The 8071-nt window shown below is 38.4% G+C and overlaps 1 pseudogene; it reads right to left on the bottom strand.

The window, feature by feature from the left end:
* Nucleotides 1-5415: 5415 nt before the first annotated feature.
* On the bottom strand, nt 5416-6734 carry LOC123464094 (annotated as a pseudogene).
* Between the last annotated feature and the right edge of the window lie 1337 nt (nt 6735-8071).

Here is an 8071-nt window from a genome sequence, read left to right as displayed (position 1 = left end):
CCATGTCATGAGGCCACTAGAGATGATGGGACACTTCTACACTGGTCCCCTGGTAAGTCACCTGTCTTCCTGAGCAGGGAGGATATGGAGACCCAAACAAAATTGATGTACAATGTGAAACAGAAGAGTCACAATTGAGGAGCAATCAGTCCTCCTGACTTCCCAAAGAAGGGAAAACTACTTAGCCAGCATGACCCTGACTCATCCTCACAGGCAAAAGACATCAGTAAGCTATGGGACTACTCCTGTGTCCCTAAAGTCTCTTTGGAGAGCCATTAATGACCTCCAAAATTAATCCTTAATTAACTTTTGGCTATCTGCATGGTCCTAAACACTCAGAGAGAAATGTATAACCAAAAATAAAAAATACCTTAAATATATGAATGGCCTATTAAGTAACACAAGAGCTTTTCAAGAGGGGAAACAAACAAACATTAAGACATCTTTTCCCCATAGTTCTAATTCTATAATAATAATTTAAAAAAAAAAAAAAACCAACTATATGGGGCTGGAGAGATGGCTTAGTGGTTAAGTGCTTGCCTGTGAAGCCTAAGGACCCCGGTTCAAGGCTCGATTCCCCAGGACCCACATTAGCCAGATGCACAAAGGGGCGCACGCGTCTGGAGTTCTTTTGCAGTGGCTGGAGGCCCCGGTGCACCCATTCTCTCTCTCTCTCTCTCTCTCTCTCTCTCTCTCTCTCTCTCTCTCTCTGCCTCTTTCTCTCTCTGTCACTCTCAAGTAAATAAAATAAAAATAAAAATAAAAATGAACAAAAAAATTAAAAAAAAACAACTATAAATGTTCAAAGGGTTATTTTCAAATCTAAAATATGTAAATAAGTTCTGATACCAAAAAATATATTTGTACAGCCTTTAATGGCACCCGATAGCTCTTTATTATCAAGATTAAATGTTGTGTATATGTTTCTGATAAGTCTGCTAATATCTCATCTGTTTTACAAGCCATGTTGAATACTACTGTGCCATTTAATGAACAGTTCTGAAAGAAAATCTCAGCTGGCTGATCCTCAGATGGTCCTGAAATGATCCAAACCTGTCTACCTGGATTCCCTCAACCTCCAAAAAAACCAGTTTGCTATGTGCTCACTTCTCATTAACTCCTTACTTTTATTCTTTCTCCCCAATGTTCTCTTTCAAGACTATCTTCCTACATTTTGGGATCCATTAAAATAGTTCCCCTCTCTGGGAGAGACTATCTAACTGCAACAAGTCCCCACTTTGTGTCCCATTCAGCAGGAAATAGTAAATGATCTGATGTCTTCAACCCAGTCCCCTAAAGCAGTTAGAGTGTCTTCTCACGACAGGGAGAAATACGAGGGGATTAGAACTACTCTTCCTACAACAAGGAGGACTATGCCAAGCCCTAGGGGAGCAATGTTGCTTTTTTTTTTTTCTTCTCCAGTCCCAAGAGTTTATTTTTTAAAAAAAATTCTTAATTGATAATTTCCTTAAGCATAAACAATATACATGATTATAATCCCCTCTCACCATCCTACCTTTACCCCCTTTCAAACTCAGCCCTCAACTGACTCCTATCTTCTAGAAAGAATTTATTTCTTTTGAAATAGCTTTAAGACAAATCTCCAAGAGCAACATTTATGAGGCCATGAACATTTTTATAGCTCTAGTACAGCACTATCAAGTTCTGTCCAAGTCTATCATGTAACTCACCTCAGTAAAGATAATTACTACTAAAAGCTTCCTCCTCCCCTTTTTTGACTAAATCATCCCTCCTTACTATCTTTTTTTAAAATTTTTATTAGCATTTTCCATGATTATAAAAAAATATCCCATGGTAATTCCCTCCCTCCCCACCCCCACACTTTCCCCTTTGAAATTCCATTCTCCATCATATTACTTCCCCATTACAATCATTGTACTTACATATATACAATATCAACCTATTAAGTATCCTCCTCCCTTCCTTTCTCTTCCCTTTATGTCTCCTTTTAAACTTACTGGCCTCTGCTACCAAGTATTTCCCTTCTCACGCAGAAGCCCAATCATCCATAGCTAGGATCCACATATGAGAGAGAACATGTGGCGCTTGGCTTTCTGGGCCTGGGTTACCTCACTTAGTATAATCCATTCCAGGTCCATCCATTTTTCTGCAAATTTCATAACTTCATTTTTCTTTACCGCTGAGTAGAACTCCATTGTATAAATGTGCTACATCTTCATTATCATCAGTTGAGGGACATCTAGGCTGGTTCAATTTCCCAGCTATTATAAATTGAGCAGCAATAAACATGGTAGAGCACGTACTTCTAAGGAAATTAGATGAGTCCTTTGGATATAAGCCTAGCTATATAGCATATATATATATATATATATATATATATATATATATATATATATATATATATATATATATATGCTATAGCTGGGTCATATGGTAGATCAATCTTTAGCTGTTTTAGGAACCTCCACACTGTTTTCCACAATGGCTGGACCAGATTGCATTCCCACCAGCAGTGTAGAAGGGTTCTTTTTCCACATCCCCGCCAACATTTATGATCATTTGTTTTCATGATGGTGGCAAATCTGTCAGGAGTGAGATGGAATCTCAATGTAGTTTTAATCTGCATTTCCTTGATGACTAGTGATGTAGAACATTGTTTTAGATGCTTATATGCCATTCGTATTTCTTCCTTTGAGAATGCTCTATTTAGCTCCACAGCCCATTTTTTGATAGGCTTGTTTGATTCCTTATTATTTAACTTTTTGAGTTGTTTGTATATCCTAGATATTAATCCTCTATCAGATATATAGCTGGCGAAGATTTTTTCCCATTCTGTAGGTTGCCTCTTTGCTTTTTTCACTGTGTCCTTTGCAGTGCAAAATGTCTGTAATTTCATGAGGTCCCAGTGATTAATCTGTGGTTTTATTGCCTAAGCAATTGGGGTTGTATTCAGAAAGTCTTTGCCAAGACCAATATGTTGGAGGGTTTCCCCTACTTTTTCCTCTAGCAGTTTCAGAGTTTCAGGTCTGATGTTAAGGTCTTTAATCCATTTGGACTTAATTCTTGTGCATGGCGAGAGAGAGGAATCTATTTTCATCCTTCTGCAGATATATATCCAGTTTTCAAAACACCATTTGCTGAAGAGGCTGTCTTTTCTCCAATGAGTATTTTTGGCATTTTTTTTCAAATATCAGGTGGCTATAGCTACTTGGGCTTACATCTGGGTCCTCTATTCTGTTCCACTGATCTACATGTCTGTTTTTGTGCCAGTACCATGCTGTTTTTGCTACTATGACTCTGTAGTATAGGTTAAAATCAGGTATGGTGATACCACCAGCCTCATTTTTGTTGCTCAGTACTATTTTAGATATTCGAGGTTTTTGTGATTCCAAATGAATTTTTGGATTGTTTTTCTATTTCCATGAAGAATGCCTTTGGAATTTTGATAAGGATTGCATTAAATGTGTAGATTGCTTTAGGTAAGATTGCCATTTTCACAATATTGATTCTTCCCATCCAGGAACAAGGGATGTTTCTCCACTTTCTAGTGTCTTCTGCAATTTCTTGCTTGAGTGTTTTAAAGTTCTCATTGTAGAGATTCTTTACTTCCTTGGTTAGGTTTATTCCAAGGTACTTTATTTTTTTTTTGATGCAATTGTGAATGGGAGTGATTCTCTGATTTCATCCTCTGTGTGTTTGTTGTTAGCATATATGAAGGCTACTGATTTCTGTGTATTTATTTTGTATCCTGCTATATTGCTGTAGGGTTTGATCAGCTCTAACAGTTTGCTAGTAGAGTCTTTAGGGTCCTTTATGTATAGAATCATGTCATCCGCAAATAATGATAACTTGATCTCTCCCTTTCCAATTTGTATCCCTTTTATGTGTGTCTCTTGCCTTATTGCTATGGCTAAGACTTCCAAAACTATATTAAGTAAAAGTGGGGACAGTGGACATCCTTGTCTTGTTCCTAATTTTAGTGGAAAAGCTTCCAGTTTTTCCCCATTTAGTAGTATGTTGGTTGTAGGCTTGTCATAAATAGCCTTTATTATATAGAGATATGTTCCTTCTATTCCCAGTCTCTGTAGGACTTTTATCATGAAGGGATGTTGGATTTTGTCAAATGCTTTCTCTGCGTCTAATGAGATGATCATGTGATTTTTGTCCTTCAACCCGTTTATGTAATGTATTACATTTATAGATTTGCGTATGTTGAACTATCCCTGCATCTCTGGGATAATGCCTACTTGGTCAGGGTGAATGATTTTTTTTTTTTAATTTTTTATTTATTTATTTGAGAGTGACAGACACAGAGAGAAAGACAGATAGAGGGACAGAGAGAGAATGGGCGCGCCAGGGTTTCCTCTGCAAACGAACTCCAGACGTGTGCACCCCCTTGTGCATCTGGCTAACGTGGGACCTGGGGAACCGAGCCTCGAACCGGGGTCCTTAGGCTTCACAGACAAGCGCTTAACCTCTAAGCCATCTCTCCAGCCCGAATGAATTTTTTGATATACTCTTGTATTCTGTTTGCCAATATTTTGTTGAGAATTTTTGCATCTATGTTCATGAGGGAGATTGGTCTGTAATTTTCTTTTTTTTGTTCTATCTTTGCCTGTTTTTAGTATCAGGGTGATGCTGGCCTCATAGAAGGAGTTTGGTAGAATTCCTTCTTTTTCTATTTCCTGGAAAGGCTTAAGAAGCAATGGTGTTAGCTCTTCCTTAAAGGTCTGGTAAAATTCAGCAGTGAATCTATCTGGGCCTGGGCTTTTTTTAGTTGGGAAATTATTAATAAGTGTTTGGATCTCCATGTTTGTTATAGGTCTATTTAAGTGATTAATCTCATTTTGATTTAATTTAGGTAGGTCATATAAATCAAGGAAATCATCCATTTCTTACAGATTTTCATACTTTGTGGAGTATATGCTTTTATAGTATGTCCCTATGATTTTTTGAATTTCTCTGGAACCTGTTGTGATGTTACCTTGTTCATCTCTGATTTTATTAATTTGTGTCTCTTCTCTTTTCTTTTCGTCAGATTTGCTAAGGGTTTATCAATCTTGTTTATCCTTTCAAAGAACCAACTCTTTGTTTCATTAATTCTTTGGACTGTTTTTTTTTGTTTGTTTCTATTTCATTAATCTGCCCTAATCTTTATTATTTCTTCTCATCTACTGATTTTTGGTTTGCCTTGTTCTTCTTTTTCCAAGGTTTTAAGGTGAAGCATTAGGTCGTTTACTTGCAACCTTTCTAATTTCTTTTTTTTTTTTTTTCAGAAATTAGAACTTTATTATAAACATTCCCAGATTAGAAACTGAATTTGTGTGAAGATGCTGAAACTTTTGGAACTGTATGTAAGATAAGCTTATTATAATGTATTTCACTCTCCAACACTGCAAATTAGATCTAACAAAGGAAGTCTAAACTGCTTCATAGAAAACCAGTGAGCATAAAAATACCTGACACAAAACTAAAACAAACCCAACCAAAACATAGATCCTGCAAAGTGTTAATCCTCCAATTTAAAATAAATGGGTCTCCCAAGGGAAAATAATTCCATCACAGCAATTTAACAAAAAGCAGCACCACTCTCATAAAGGGAAATTATGTGTAAGATGTAATGACGCTTTTAGAAAATGTAATTTTCATATTGGAAAACAAGCAAACTAAATACTTTGTGCTCACTGTCAGAAATTAAAGTACCTCTTGACATAGGATAAGTGGCATGAGTATCATGAAACCAAGCTCTCAAATATTTTTCAACTTAATCCCAGGAGAACCAATTGAAGAGTTTCAAAATCCAAGGATAGACTGGTCCCAGAGCATTTCTTCCTCCGTCCTTTCTTCGCCCTGTTCCTTCTTCTCCTTTCTGCGCTTGCGGTCCTCTCTCTTAGAGGCTTCATCTCGGGTTTTTCTCTTTTTGAGTCTTAAGCTTTTCTGTACTGACTGGTTCAGTTTCTGTTTCTCCCTTCGGTTTCTTTCTTTGGATGCTCTTTTGTTTGTTTAAATCCACTTCCTCAGAACTTCTTTTTCTCTCATGCTTGGGCCGCTCAGTTCTTTCTCTGTCTTCTTCTAGGTGCCTTTTCCTTTTTGGATGCATATGTTTATGACTGGCATGAGAGTCGCTGGCGCTGAAACCTGAGCAGAGGTGTTTGTGAACTCCAAACTCTAGGCTGTATGAGCCACAATTGTATTCTTGCTGACTAAAGTTCAGGGGCACTGTTTTTTCTGAGAAATAGTCCCTGATAAACTGACAGTAACCCAGAGTGTCTAGTGATAGCTTGCTGTTGTGAGCTGGGAACCGGTTCTGTACAGTTTGTGAAATATTGCATGATCTTGGATGGGTCTGGATGGTTCCAGATGAAAATCCTGGGTCAAACATTCTGTACGTGGGTCTGGTATCAGCCTCTTCTCTGTACCTACCATTTCTTAAATAGTCCTCTCTCGTCCTTCTGAAAGAAGTCTCTGGCTCTAGGCCTCTGGCTTTCTGTGCTTTAATGTAATTTTCAAGTTCATCTTGAAAAGAGTCACAGGACTTGTTTGAATGCTTCATTAGGGTGACAAAAAGGGTTTTTCTTTATCAGTCTGACAGCTTGGTAGAGAAATTTGATCATATTCACCCACTAGTTGCTTCAGTTTTTCAGCATGAACTTTCCCCAAAGGAAGACTGTACCATGAGGTAGGCATCTACTTTTGTCCAGTATCTTATCCTCCTTCACCTTCTCCGAGCAGGGGCGGGCGTCTACAACTACCGCCCCCTCCCCGCCAACGCCGCCGGCCAGGGAAGAGGCTGCGGGGGAGGTGGCGGAGGGGCAGGAGCACCGCTGCTGCTGCCGCCGCCTCCGCCGCGCCGAGCAGGCGGGGTGGGGGAGGAGCTCTAATTTCTTAATATAGGCACTTAAGGCTATAAATTTACCTCTTAGAACTGCTTTCATTGTGTCCCAGAGATTTTGGTATGTTGTGTTCTCATTATCAATTGACTCTATAAATTTTTTGATTTCCTTCTTGATTTCTACATTGACCCATTCATCATTTAGTAGTGTATTGTTTAGTTTCCATGATTGTGTGTATGCTCTATAGCCTTTCTTGCTACTGATTTGTAGCTTAATTCCATTGTGGTCAGATAGAATGCAAGGAATTATTTCAATTTTCCTGAATTTGTTAAGATTTTCTTTGTGTCCTAAGATATGGTCTATTTTAGAGAATGTTCCATGTGCTGCTGAAAAGAATGTATATTCTGCAGCCTTTGGATGAAATGTCCTGTATATATCTGTTAGGTCCATTCTTTCTATGACCTCATTTAGTCCAGTTTCCTCTCTTTTTATTTTTTTCCCGGGATGACCTGTCAATTGATGAGAGTGGGGTGTTAAAGTCACCCACCACCACTGTGTTTGGTGTTATCTGTGACCTTAGTTCTAATAGTGTTTGTTTGACAAATTTGGGAGCCCCCATGTTAGGTGCATATATATTTAGGATTGTAATGTCCGCCTGTTGGAGTGTGCCCTTAATCAATATAAAGTGAACTTCCTTATCTTTCTTCACTAACGTTGGACTAAAGTCTACCTTGTCCGATATTAGGATAGCAACCCCTGCTTGTTTTCTAGGCCCACTTGCTTGAAACACCGTCTTCCAACCTTTCACCCTAACATAATGTCTATCCTTTGTAGAAAGGTGAGTTTCGCCGGGCGTGGTGGCACACGCCTTTAATACCAGCACTCGGGAGGCAGAGATAGGAGGATCACCATGAGTTCAAGGCCACCCTGAGACTACATAGTGAATTCCAGGTCAGCCTAAGCCAGAGTGAGACCCTACCTTGAAAAACCAAAAAAAAAAAAAAGAAAGGTGAGTTTCTTGGACACAACAAATTGTAGGATCCTGCTTTTTAACCCAGTGTGCAAACCTATGTCTTCTCATTGGGGCATTGAGGCCGTTGATATTAAGAGATATTATTGAAAGGTGTGTATTTATGTTTGCCATTTTGTGTGTGTGTGTGTGTGGTTTTGGTTCTATCTTTGTTCTCTTCTGCTAACTAGTATTTAAGTATTGCTTGTTTTTTCTAGGTTCCTTATATATGTGCTTTTCCTTTTCT

This window comes from Jaculus jaculus, chromosome 10, assembly GCF_020740685.1.
Source record: "Jaculus jaculus isolate mJacJac1 chromosome 10, mJacJac1.mat.Y.cur, whole genome shotgun sequence".
Lineage (NCBI taxonomy): Eukaryota > Metazoa > Chordata > Mammalia > Rodentia > Dipodidae > Jaculus > Jaculus jaculus.
The sequence above is the reverse complement of the archived record's forward strand: the minus strand, read 5'-3'. Positions and strand labels throughout refer to the sequence as shown.